Raw genomic sequence first — 13,296 nt, forward strand, 5'->3', positions numbered from 1 at the left:
GTCTGTAAATAACCTTATTTTACGAATCAGTCAGATATCTCTTCATATTCAGTTATCAATCTTAATATTCTATCCTTTTTACATAATTATAGTTTATTGGACGTTGCAATTTATTAAAATTAATCCAATTTTCTAATCAGTGATTCTAAATTACTCGTAATTTAATTATAACTCCAGAAAATTTTGTAAAACTGTACGTCACTTTCGTTTGCGAGAATGTTTTCTTTTTATTTTGCAATTACGCTGTCATTGATATTATTTGATTATACAATAGTAGTTTTATAGCCTGTTATAAAATAAAACTGGCGCGGAAGCTTTCAGTTGTAAACCTCCATAAATCCTTGCGAGTGCTGATCATAAGATTACTTACGGGAATTTGTGTCATTTGTCTTAATGTTATTAAAGCTTGCTTTAGAATGGTACGGTGAAGTGTTTATTGTTTGAAAATTTCTCTCTAATTAGATAAAAACATAACTTGAAGCATTTTTATTGTGAAAAATTTATTATTAATTAATTATGGCAGTAATTATAAAGGTCTAATCGCAAAGATTATGATCTTAAATATGTAAATGTTTCTTTATAAATTATTGGATCGTTTTGGCAACTACAAAAGTTAATATTATAAGCTTCTACTTTGGCGCATACCGGCATTGTAGATATTATCTTCGTGACACTGTAATGAAAATCTTGTAAGACTAAATAATTTTAACGTTTTTTGGTTAATCATAACGTTTAGTAGTAATTTATTATTAGAAAATACACTATCAATAATAGATTAATAAGGTAAAGTAAAAAAAATTAATAAGGTAAAGTAAGGAATGAATTAGGATTACCTTTGGGCACAGCGCTTACGCTGACAACGTCGGTAGGCATCCGTTTAGGTAGACCGATGACATAGTCAAGGTCACGGAAAGTCGCTGAATGTGGCCGCCGCAACATCTGGTATAATGGCGGTCTTTTGGCCAGGCCTATGCCTTGCAGTGGGCGTCTATCGCCTGACATCTATGAATAAATATATATTATAACATAGTAAAAATAAATTAAAATTCTACTAATGTAATATGTTAATTAATTTTAGGCCTTTTCATTTTCGTCGATTTTAAATAGATAATTAATACAGGGAGCTTGCGCAGTGCTGTTAATGAGTTTGTAAAGATGTCAAACATTAACATCGCATTGTAACAGATAAGCACACCAGACGATCTAATTGCGACTGTAATTAATCTCGGTTCAATACGCCCCTCTACGCACGCACGCTTGTTGTTTATAATTAACAACTCGAGTTTTTATTAGCAATCTTCAGTTAACTATACTTAACCTTAAAATTAGCGGTAATTATATTTATAAAAAACATGAGATAAAATCACAATACTGTGAAATACAAACACAAATTTAAAAAAAAATGTAAAAAAAAAATTAATGCGATACATATAGGTAAAAAATCTGTTAAAATTTGGTATGTACTTTGTAAAGAATTTTTAGACAATGCAACAATAACCAAAAAATATCACTTGAATGTGTGCATAAAGAAGCATAATTAAATAATTAAAAGAAGCTCAAACAAATCAATCTCAAAAACGAGTTTGTATAAAGGTACCTTATATAAAAAATAAACATGTATATTATTCCAACAAATAAGAAATCGTTTTATTATTACACTATTTGTTCTATTATTCACTCTTCCATTAATTTCACTTCCTGTCACTGGTAAATCGGAGCAATTAAGCAGGCATTTCATTTCAATTTTAAGAGTAATTAATGGCTAGATTGATACGCCCCGTCCATCTGAAAAAAACTTTTTCTAGTCATTTTGATATAATATACTCATGTGTGGACTCAATACTTCCACTAACTAAGGGCAAAATAGTTTTATCGTGCAAACGAGAAATAACCTTAATGTTATCTAAGCAACATAACGATGTTTTTTTCATCCCTTCTGCGCAGAGGTGTACAAGGTCTTAAATTTTAACCAAGTTATAAAAATTAGTGATATTTTATATCTGCTGTTTATTCGTGCAAAAAATGTAGAAAATCATTTCATGTTCCGGCATCATTTTATATTAATTTAAATATTTGTAACCTAATAATATAAGTGATAATTTTGATAGGATCACAGTGTATTTGCACTTTCGTTATATGTATGATGATTTGCTATAGATGTAAAAGCTTTTAATGGTTCAATATGTAGGTCATTTGCTATCAATTAATGTGGTACACCTAATCGACTATAATAATGTAACGATAATACAGTAAGATCTACTACATAGCTATAATATAGAGTATCACATTCCATTAGAGTTTCAGAGTGATCACTTTAAACTGGATTATTGGAAATATGTGTAAAAGTTTTGAAAAAATGTGGTTTACATTGAACGATTCAAAGCTTTTACATCTATAACTAATCACCCTGTATAACATAATTAGCTTCTGCCGTTGGTCTTGCTTGTATAAATAAAGTTATATGAATAAAATAGATATTGCATATAATTTTTCACTGTACTGCTTGCTCCGCAAGTAACTATTATAAAGAAAAGCAATTTTTGATAGTACAACCTTGCTTAAAATTCCACTTACCTTGTGAATAATTTATACTGTAAAAATGACTTCATTTACACCTCTTTTATCTTCTCTTTGATTAAATTCGTAACGACTGCGGAGCGACGTCGGATTTAGTCCTCTGTGTTTAAACTTCATCCGACAAAGCGGCGTCTTTAGCTATTTGAATATACTCTTGGATAACACTTTTCCATTATATTTTACATTCTACATAAGTTTATTATTACATCTCTTGATATTATTTTATTAAACGGAACGTTAAACCAACTTTACGTGTTGTAAACTTAATGATAGCGGCTAACAAATAAAATTGACATTTAAGTACTCACGACTTACCATTTTACACTGGTTTCTTCTACTACTTCTTCTCCCGGTGCAGGTAATACCTTTCGACAAAGATCAGGTTCGGCCTTCTCGGGCGCCTTTAAATCGGAATGCTTGACAGCCCCAGCTGAGGACCCATCGAGGGGCCCTTGTCTTTTCATTCTAAGGAGCGTCTACTTAAGCGACCTAAGAGTTTTGCGGTCTTCCAATCGAGTGAGACTGTAGTAGTTACCGGCCTGAGCTCCCGGAGTAGCCCTCGAGTGTCGATACCTTAACAGAGTACGCCGTGTAAATAAGAATAATTTTATATAATTATATTTATAACGTCAACGTTCATAAATTCTCGCTGTGAAAATTATAGTTTTAAAATTAAACGCATCTGTGAGTTAATTATGGCAGAAATAAGAGGAATATATTCACATAGAGATTCTCCTTAGAGATAAATCAGCTTCTTAAAGTACACTCGGAGCTGTTCAAACAATTAGACCCCATACGGAGTTAGATAATGGAAAAGAAGTTGATTGAATGCAGATACATCGTAATTATGATAGCTAATAAGACTTTTAGTTTATTAATGAATCGGAGTTAATATATAAACTACTTTTTACGGTCGGTTAAAGATAGACGGCGTAGTACAAGAAAAAATATTATTGTGTGACTTAATTTCTTTTTTTTAATTTTTGAGATTGGCCTCCAGATATATTTTGTATAAATACATAATTTTATATAAATATAAGAATCATTACCAGTAGTAAGTTTAATACTTTCCCAGAAATCCGAGGCAATTACGCTCGCTCTCGTTTCATTGTAAAAAATATTTTTGAAAAACATAGAAAATTATTTACAATTACTTTATGAAATAACTACAAAATAAAATAAGATATGGCAGATGCTGAAAACATTGGTCTAACCTCAACAATTAATAACAATCAGGTGGTTACAAAATGTGTGTTTAACCGACAATAATTTATTTCGCGTAATTAATGTGCATGTGTAGTAAATATATAAGTTATGGTAATACGATTTTCATAACCTAATATTAAAAATTTATATTTTCTAAGACTGCTTACATTATAGAAATCCGTTTCAATATTTTTCTAAAACTATTACATTGTCGTCAGGTTTATTGGAACATTCTGTTCGCTATCGACTATAAAGTTTAAAGGTAATTTAAATAACGCCGTCTGAGTCGCAGCCGCTGCAGACTCTGTGTTGATAAAGGGGCTATCGCCACTTAAATTTATGTGTCCGTTCCCTTGGAGTTTTCAAGATAATCATTTTAAGTGTTAACCGCCCTGATTATGCGTTCAATTTCGTCCCCTTTCGGCACTAAAAAAAAAGTTTCTCTGTTCACATTTTCTTAACAAATAAACTATATACATAAACCCATTTTTATTGTGTCTTTTTATGTTAATTTTTATCGGCGCGCTTGAAGAATTTTATTATACAATGCATACATACATAATTATAATTTTGAAGTTCACAATTTCTCAAAAAAGGCTGCATATTGAGTAATCCAATTGATTTCAAACCTATACTATTCTTTTATTAAATTTTCGTTGTCAAGAAAAACAACGCTTTCGTGTACGTTATTTCATATATGTTTGCATCATAGAGCGTAAGGTATATTCATACAAATACTTTATTTACTTATTGCTATTATGAAACACAAATGATCATATATATTAATAGTGTCATCTTGTGTATGTCATGAAGAAAATGCTGGAAGACCCGAATTTAATAGAACTTCAATCAGATTGAGCTCCTCTGAAATGTTATTTCTCACTATAAAGATATGAGGATTCCAAATACCCTCTGATTTAAGAAAACCCTACAACAAACTTGGGAGAGATTCTTTTGTGCTCTCATAATATGTTTAACCCAGTAGTAGAGAAATTAATTTCCACGTTTTATTATCGCTAAAAAATTCTTTACATTGTAATAGAATAATGTATTAGTTTTTGTTTAGTGTACTTCTTAAATTGCATGTTAGTTCAGAGTATTAGAATACATACTGATATAAAACACTCTTATGTAATGTTCATGGGTGTTTATTGTAATATCATACATAATTGCTGCGCACAAAAGATTCGATAATCTTATGAGGCTTAGAGGTGCCTTGTGTCCAGCAGTAGATGCCTGGAATGATGATGATGATATATAGTTAGATATGGTTTATAGTTTAGCAATCAATTAACAAAACGTTATAAATATTATGGATAACATTAAAAAATTGCAATTTTTACAATGCCAATGCTTTAATAGTTTGTAAGCGTGACTTTTTGTGTTTGTTTATGTGTGACTTTTAGCGAATGGAATCACAAAAACGATTATCTTAGGTCATTGTGTGTATTATGATTCGCTTTTACAATACACAAACGACGCTATTGTATATATATATATATATATATATATATATATATATATATATGTATATATATATATATATATATATATATATATGTATATATATATATATGTAAGGAAGTACTCGGGGTACGTGCGGCCAAGTCAGGCGGGCAATCGACGTCCCTAACGACACTCACATCTGTCTCTTTCATAATAAAGTCTCACATTTATTAAGTTTTAAAACACCACGCTCTAGAAAACAATAACAGTAGAAGTAGAGTAGAAGGATGAAAAGTTATGGTTAATTGACCATAATGCTTATGGATTGGGAAATTTTATGATGTATGAAAGAAAGAAAAAGCATGAACGTAAGTGAAGGATTATGCCTTCGAAGAAATACAAAGAAGAAAACAAATCTGAAAAACTTATTACCCGAAATTGTAACGTACCTGTCCCACGCCAAACAGGAGAAACGAAAGGTCTCCGAAAACGGGGACCGTAAAAAATACCACGCATCTTACAAGTTACATATTTAAAACTTATTGTATTCATAATTTAAACGTAAATTGAACTTTATTAAGTTATACATATACTATACTTATGTTCTACAATGTGAAAAAGTGTTTTTAACCAAAGAGAAAATTTTTCAATGCCTATGATCTTATAATTGCAATGTAAAGTAACAGATAAAAAAATATTCCCAAAATTAATTTAAATTTAATCACGAATACGAATATACATTTTTATTTATTAATTTTCGAATTCTCTTTGAACGGAATATCCATCCGCGTGGTGGAATTTACGAAGATTTTTTATTAAAACAGCCACGCTGGATCGGAAAATGTCTGGCTTATTTACGGCTATTGCATTTTTTAATACGTACTTTAAGTATTTTTTTTATTGAATTATAACATGTTAACCAATTAAAATAGTTAGCCATTATTTGAATAAAATTACAGTTATATATTCGTAATTAAAATAAATTTTAGTAATCTAGAAAATATGTAGTATTCGGTAAATGTAGCTTTAGTCTTTAGTATCTTAAGGTTTTTTAATAAAAATACCTTCTATTGGGAAGGCCACGTAGTAAACTTTGAAAATAATATAAAAAATTGATGTTGTGATACATTTATTTTTTATAACGAAAAAACGAAACGAAAGTTTTTAAATTTGTCATAGTGTCTTCCAGAACCTTTGAGACATTCTTTCAAACGACACAAAAATACCCTCGCAGGTTTAAGCTATTGAAACCGCCGCCGTTTCTTCTCGAATGTTTAGGATTAATTCAGCAACTGTTTTCAGAGAGTTACAAGCTCTTGAGACGTCCCAATAAAAAAACTATTACAAGCCGACAAGTCTATATAGTATTTCGTTATAGTATTCTCTTTGACTCATGCTGGCGTTAGACGTGTGACAGACGGTCCCGTCATACTGAAACCAAGTCATGAATCTGTTCTCATTAAATTCTTGTAACTTTGATTTTAAGAAGTTATTAAAACAAAACAAAAGTGAACTTTACTAAACCAACACTTTTATGAGGATATTTTGAATATTCTATAACATTATTGAAATGTTGTTAAGTTGGTATATTTTAAAGAAAGCAATTATTGGCTTTTATTTAATATTATAATGTATTAGATCCTAATTAATTTTCATTCTGGTATCTATTTAAGGCCTTCCGTGTCTGTAGCGGCAAATTACATTAAAATGAGTAATTTTCTAACTAAAATATATCATAGTGACAAATTTTATTGCTTATTTATACATTTATACATACGTACATACGGCACGTCGAAACTTATTAATTGATAATTTAATATCAGAAAACTGGTCATACTTTAGCAACTTTTTTATTTGGCAGCGAAAACATTTTAATATTTTTATAATTTAAACATTAAACAAATGCTTATCATCAGACGAGGTTTTCTTTTAGATTAAATTATTAATATTAATGAAACATTTAAAATTCGGTCCATTTAATAGTCGCAGTCGATGGAACCATTAATTTTTCAATTTTAATATTAAAACTTTATACCATAACATGATAAGTCAGTATACAATATCAGTCGCAATGAGTGTACGCGAGCTGTTTTACAATACTTCATAATGCGCCTTCCGTGTAATAATTCAAGTCAAAAAAGTGCCAAAAATGTTCCGACGAAATCGCAGAGCGTGTCGAAATTAATCTTGTTGGTAAATCGCGCGTCGCCCGGACCGGACGGGGCGCTTCGAATTTATTTTTATTATCCTCCGAAGCACCAACATGTCTGCCTAATATCCCCGCCCCGCGGCCACTTGACACCGCGTGAAACCTTTATAGAACATCAGAGAAGCGAGAGGTCTTACAAAGGATTTATTGACGAGCCGTAAACAGAGCCAAACTTAATGGTACTTCGAATTGATAAGTAGGCGTTTCCCGCATCCCGCAGCAATCTAGCTGCAGAACAAACAAACATGCTCCACACACCTCTTGTCATAACAGAATACAACTTTCCTTTTATGTCTATTTTCATAGTTTCGAACATTAATATCTACGACTGTCTTTATGACGATGTCCTGTAGTCGGATAACGGATTCGTTTATAAAATATCGAAAGGAAGATTCTAGCAATTCAATTGCTTGATACGTTTGACTTTTTTTTTATAATAAAACTAACTTTACTACACTTCCAGATGTTCACGCCAAAATAACATGTTTAGCGTTAGCATTTCATTGTATCTTTAATTTAAAAAAAATGTCAAGAGTTAGGTTTTTACTTTTAATCGTTTACCCTAATACCGCTTTGAAGATAAATTTGAAATGCATGAAAATTAATAAATCAAATAAAAAAGTAGAACGTAGCCAAGAACAGAATTCTATTTACGTCATATTTCAATTAAAACTCAAAGACCGCTCCTCATTATTAAAGCTGTCATTAATCAATTTCGTAATAAATCCGCTCTGTAATTGAATACACTATTAATCAATTTTATTAAACATTTTATAAAATCAATTGATCCTCGACGTTTTCATTGACACACTTTACAACTCCTTCTCTGTTAGGTAAGTAGTAACTTCTTGTACTGTACTGAACTTACTAGGATAGCATATCTTACTAGCATCTTTAAAGACATGCTGCCTGGAATTTTTTGGGTCATGAATTAGGCTAATTACGCGCTGGCATTTATAGCATTACCGGGTGTTAGGAGGCAAAGTGTTAAAAACGCGTAGTGTTAACATCTTCATAGTAATTAAAGTTCTAGATCACCCAAGGAAGCTTCAGTTTAGACGCTTACATTGCTTACTCTATCAGGCTGCGTGCCTCACCGCCAAATTCTTATGTCGTTCAGACCGACGCGCTACAGTTACTGGGCACATGGCACCCCGAAGAGAGACCTCGGCTTGGGCTGCCACTTCAAAAGCCTTTTTGGAAGTTCGAATAAAGACTACATCGGTTGTTATTATCGGATTATAAAAGAAATATGATTTAAACTAACGAAGGAACCTTATAGGCACGCATTCCGTTAGGCTATTGTCTTTTGTTACAAAAGCTATTTTATACCAATAACGGTGGATAGAAATAACAATCAATCTTTACATTTATTTAGTCGTTAACGTGACATGGGGTTGAACTTATTGTTGGTTAATATTTTTTTTTTTTTACTTAAAAAACTTTGCAGAATTTGCCTTGACGTCATACAAAGATAAAACTTAGATTGAATCATATGATTTTTTTCTGTTTGATATTTCGAAAGTAGTCAGAAGCTCGTGAAATATTTGCGGCTATATAATATGTAATAGGCATCTAGTAGAAAGGCATCTGACTGAGGAAAGTAAACAATTGCTTTTAAAGTGAGCATTGTGTTTGTTAGCGAGAATTGAATAAAGGAACGAGTTTTACTGCCAAGAGTAATTGTTGGCAAACTTTTATTTTTATCATTATCTTTATATTATTCCCACTGTTGGAACGACAATTAATTTTCAGAAAGGTTTAGATGTAATCTACAAAGCGTATCCATCGCGATTTAGTGAATGAGTCACATTTATTCTTCACGATGATTTTACGTTTATCAACACAACATCTGCTATAATAGCTATCATTATCGTCATTTCAAATTTAGTCGTAGCGTCTAAAGATTTTTTAGCTTATCATCATCATGATTTTACTAGTACAACGTCTATAAGCCACCCCTTCAGTTATCGACCAGGACGATAGGACCTACCTCCAGTATCTTCTGACGACCTTTTCAAAGTCATTGTGCTACGCTTCATTTGCCGTTATGTGGTCTCCAGAACCTTCAGACTCCTGCGGCTATCAGTTTTGCTATGTGGCCAGTCCACCTTCAACTTGTCAATCCGCAGACCTATGTCGGTTAGCTTCGTTTGTCGCCATCCCTCCTCATTTCTGTTGTGTGTCTCAAAATATGTTTTTAATTGTTGAAATAAGTTTTTAGGTGTTTAAGAAAAACGATGTAAGAGAAAAGCATAAATAATTTTGTGATTTAGAATGTTATTCACGATAATTAATATAGTGAATCCAAAACGTAATAATTTAATCCAATAATAGATAATCACCTCATTTATAGTATAGTAAAGTATCTAACCTATTGTAGGCTCTGTTTGTACTTAACAGATCTTTTTATAATATTATATGTATTTTTTTTTTCATTTTATCTAAAAATATCAAGCTTTTAGAGGATATCTACGCATTAAATAAATTAATTTCAGCATTGACTGTGTTTTTATATTTTGCACCCAAATGAATTGATTTCAAATATCTCATCTACCGCGGTAAAAGTTTTCATTGAAGTTAACATTACATTCACTGTATTTTCCAATTTTAAAAGTAACATGTAAAATGAGTGAAAAGAACATTTACCGATTCTTTATCAAACTATGAAATTACTAAACAAAAAATACTACACAGATGTTATTTTGTTTATTGTATGATATTGTTGTAGTATTTGTGTAGGGTAGCCGGAAATAACATTTTTGTTAAATATTAGAATTAAACACAGTCTGTGAAAATTATTGTATATAAATATATACTTTGTAAATAGAATTATTAAATGCTGGTGCAATTGTTATGACATCAAAAATATTAATTATTTTTGAGTTTTTGCCTAAAATGCCTTGAATATCTACATGAAATTTTTGATCTACTATATACTAAATGTTTTTTAATATTACGGCTGTAATGTGAAAGTGTAAACCTTTTATTGGTTTACGCAGAATTAATGTACAATGCTGAATAGACATGATGTCAGTGTACATCATGTCTATTCTGCATTATGCATCATGTTATTCAACATACACGGTTACCTACAAGGAACATTAAATTACATGCGACCACGCTCGTGTACATGTATATATATATTTTTTTTTCAAAACTATATTAATACCTTGCTTTAAGCATAGTTTACGTCGGTCTGTTAAAAATATAATTTTGTTCCAATTGTTAACCTTCCAAATCTAAGAAAGGAAGTTGTTTCAGACAACAATAGCAATACAACGTTGATTTTGATTGTATCGATTAATCTAAATTTATGGGACAAATTGATGTACAGCGCACCTTCCGAGAAGGCAATTAGTTACCGGACGGAGACATAAAACCGGATCCCATTTGACCATATCGACCGCTGTCCACTGCCCCGCTGTGTGTTCAGTCGACCATGGTAGAAATCACCGTTTGCGTTATTCATTTTTATACCTATAAATATAGCAAAAAAACAGAAACAAATAGATTGTAAATATAATATTTATATAATTCCTTATAATTATTAACCAAAATTTTTACGAGTTTGAATCGGGAACGAGGTGATCCGTAGACTAATGAAAGCAACCGACATAGGTTAGCGAATTGGCAAATTGAAGTGGGAGTGGGCAGCCCACGATGGTCTCTGACCATGGACCGAGAAGTACAGCGTAGGGTCGTCTGACCACCATGTTAATAGACATTCACATGGTGGTCAGACGACCCTGTTAAAGCCCTCGGAAGACGCTAGATGCAGGTCGCTTCAACAAGTCTTAGTACAAGCGGCGTGCGTTAGTGTTCTATGGTTGAAATTATGATGATGATTAACTTAGAATGGGACAGGCCAATAACTTCTAGCAGTAAAAATTCTGAAGAACAGATAAGATAGTAATTCATTTTATCATGTATTAATACGAATTTTGAAAACGCTTTGTCTTAATAAATATATTATCATTGCATTATTTCAATTATTTCTAAAACAATTGATTTTTGGATAGGGTATAAATTAACAGCAAATGTGCTATAGATTCACCTCTTTAATTCTTTTACACCTATAACAAATTTGAGTAAACCCCATATGTACATAATAACAATTTCTTTTCTGTTTCTTTCTATTTTAATTTGCAAGCACTTTATCCTAATTAAAATTTAATAATCTCGGTAATAATATAATCCTTATTTACGTCCTATAAAATTAATAAATCCTTATTTAAGTTCTATATAAAAAAAACAAAGCAATAATCAATACAAAAAGTCGGTGTTTCTAGAATCCGCCTATACATTTCGTTTATAAAAACAATCATTTATAATTCCTTAGCATAAAAAGAAATATTATCTTATGAAAAGGGTTCTTCTTCACGGCAGCTTGAGCCGTATTTTGTCTGTAATTTCTTGATCACAGTTGTCGCCCCGCAAAATATTCTTAAAATACATGTTAATTTAGTACGTATTAACTTAGTTGGTGTATGTGTTTTTTTTTATAAGAATTGGTTTAGAGTTTTTTAAGTAATTTTGTCGTAAGATTCGTAAAATAAAATACGAGTCAACGCTTTGAATTATTTATACATTAATTAGTATATTAACATATTAGCTCTTATGCATAAAACATTAATTTTTATTCTCCTTTAGACCCCAGCGGTATAAAAAACTAAACTCATTATCCACATTAAAGGAAAAAAAGAAAAAACGTGGATGTTTCTTCTTTTAAAATTACATATTCTATAGTATTCATTGGCTCGCATCACGTCGAACCGATTTGCTACGCGGCCGTTTTGCTTCATCACCAACTCTTTTTTAAATCACACTTGATTAGATCTCTGCGCGTTTTAATTGAACTCTCCAGTCGCGGTATGCGCGCCTGGTACTCGACGTGGACCGACCTCGGAGTCGCAGAGCACCTACAAATAGTTAATTTTTCTTTCATTTTTCGTTAGATTCTCTCTTTGTGTTTTTCTTTTGTTCGCTTTCTGTAAAAGTTTTCATATCCTTCTGTTTTCCGGGTGGATTAATTTTAATTTCGATTCAAAGATACGTTTTTGTTTTTCTTTTGGTTATTAAAAAGTGGCCTCATGAAGCCACAAAGTGTTTCTCGTCTGACTTTGGAGCGGTTTTGTTTGTGGGAGGCATACGATATTTATCCGAGGGGTCGCGGGATCATCGCCGCCCACTGGCAATTTGCCTTCCGCCCTCGGTCACTGTTCGACTCCAAGACGTGTTCTCAAACTAAACGCTATGCTAATGTAATGGAGTCTGCATTTAATCAAGGCCTACGGGTAATTTCAAATTTTCAATGAGTCGTTTGTAACTGGGAATTTATAAGATCATTTGATTGCTTTATTCGTATTAACTTCACAATTCACCTTGACGATACTTTTTTTGCCGACGATTGTTTGTTGTTTTCTTACAGAACTTTTTTTAAAACTCTTGACATACTTTTTTAACCAGATATATTTTATTTCGGAAAAAATGACGATTTAAATTGTAAGAACAAATCTTCTGTTTACACGTTACATCTTTTTTTAATTTTATTATTAAGGTAAATTGATATATTGTATATACCGTCATACAAGTCGGCCACACGGCCCTTGTTTTCTGTTTAACTATTTATGTAAGACGTGTTTAACACTCACTTCACGTATATTTCTCAACCACGACATGTCATTTCGCCGAACAGAACCGGTATATGGCGAGGCATGTGTGAAGTAGGTAGCCGCATCGTAAATCACCGCGCGGCGGTAATGCGTAGATAAGAGCTCTCTCATTTGTTTCCCCATTTCCCGAGAGAAATTTCTCAGCGACATTACCCGGCTCTGTGATGTAACCAACATTTGCCT

At 31.8% G+C, this 13,296-nt stretch overlaps 1 protein-coding gene across 2 annotated transcripts in view; it reads left to right on the forward strand.

The window, feature by feature from the left end:
• Positions 1-13,296, forward strand: part of LOC137921737 (zinc finger protein 608-like) — a 123,892-nt gene that overhangs the window by 925 nt on the left and 109,671 nt on the right. The gene's annotated exons all lie outside the window — the stretch shown is intronic.

Source organism: Battus philenor, unplaced genomic scaffold (genome assembly GCF_028537555.1).
Source record: "Battus philenor isolate CCGP_79_NKW_IND1 unplaced genomic scaffold, ilBatPhil1.0.hap1 SCAF_19, whole genome shotgun sequence".
Lineage (NCBI taxonomy): Eukaryota > Metazoa > Arthropoda > Insecta > Lepidoptera > Papilionidae > Battus > Battus philenor.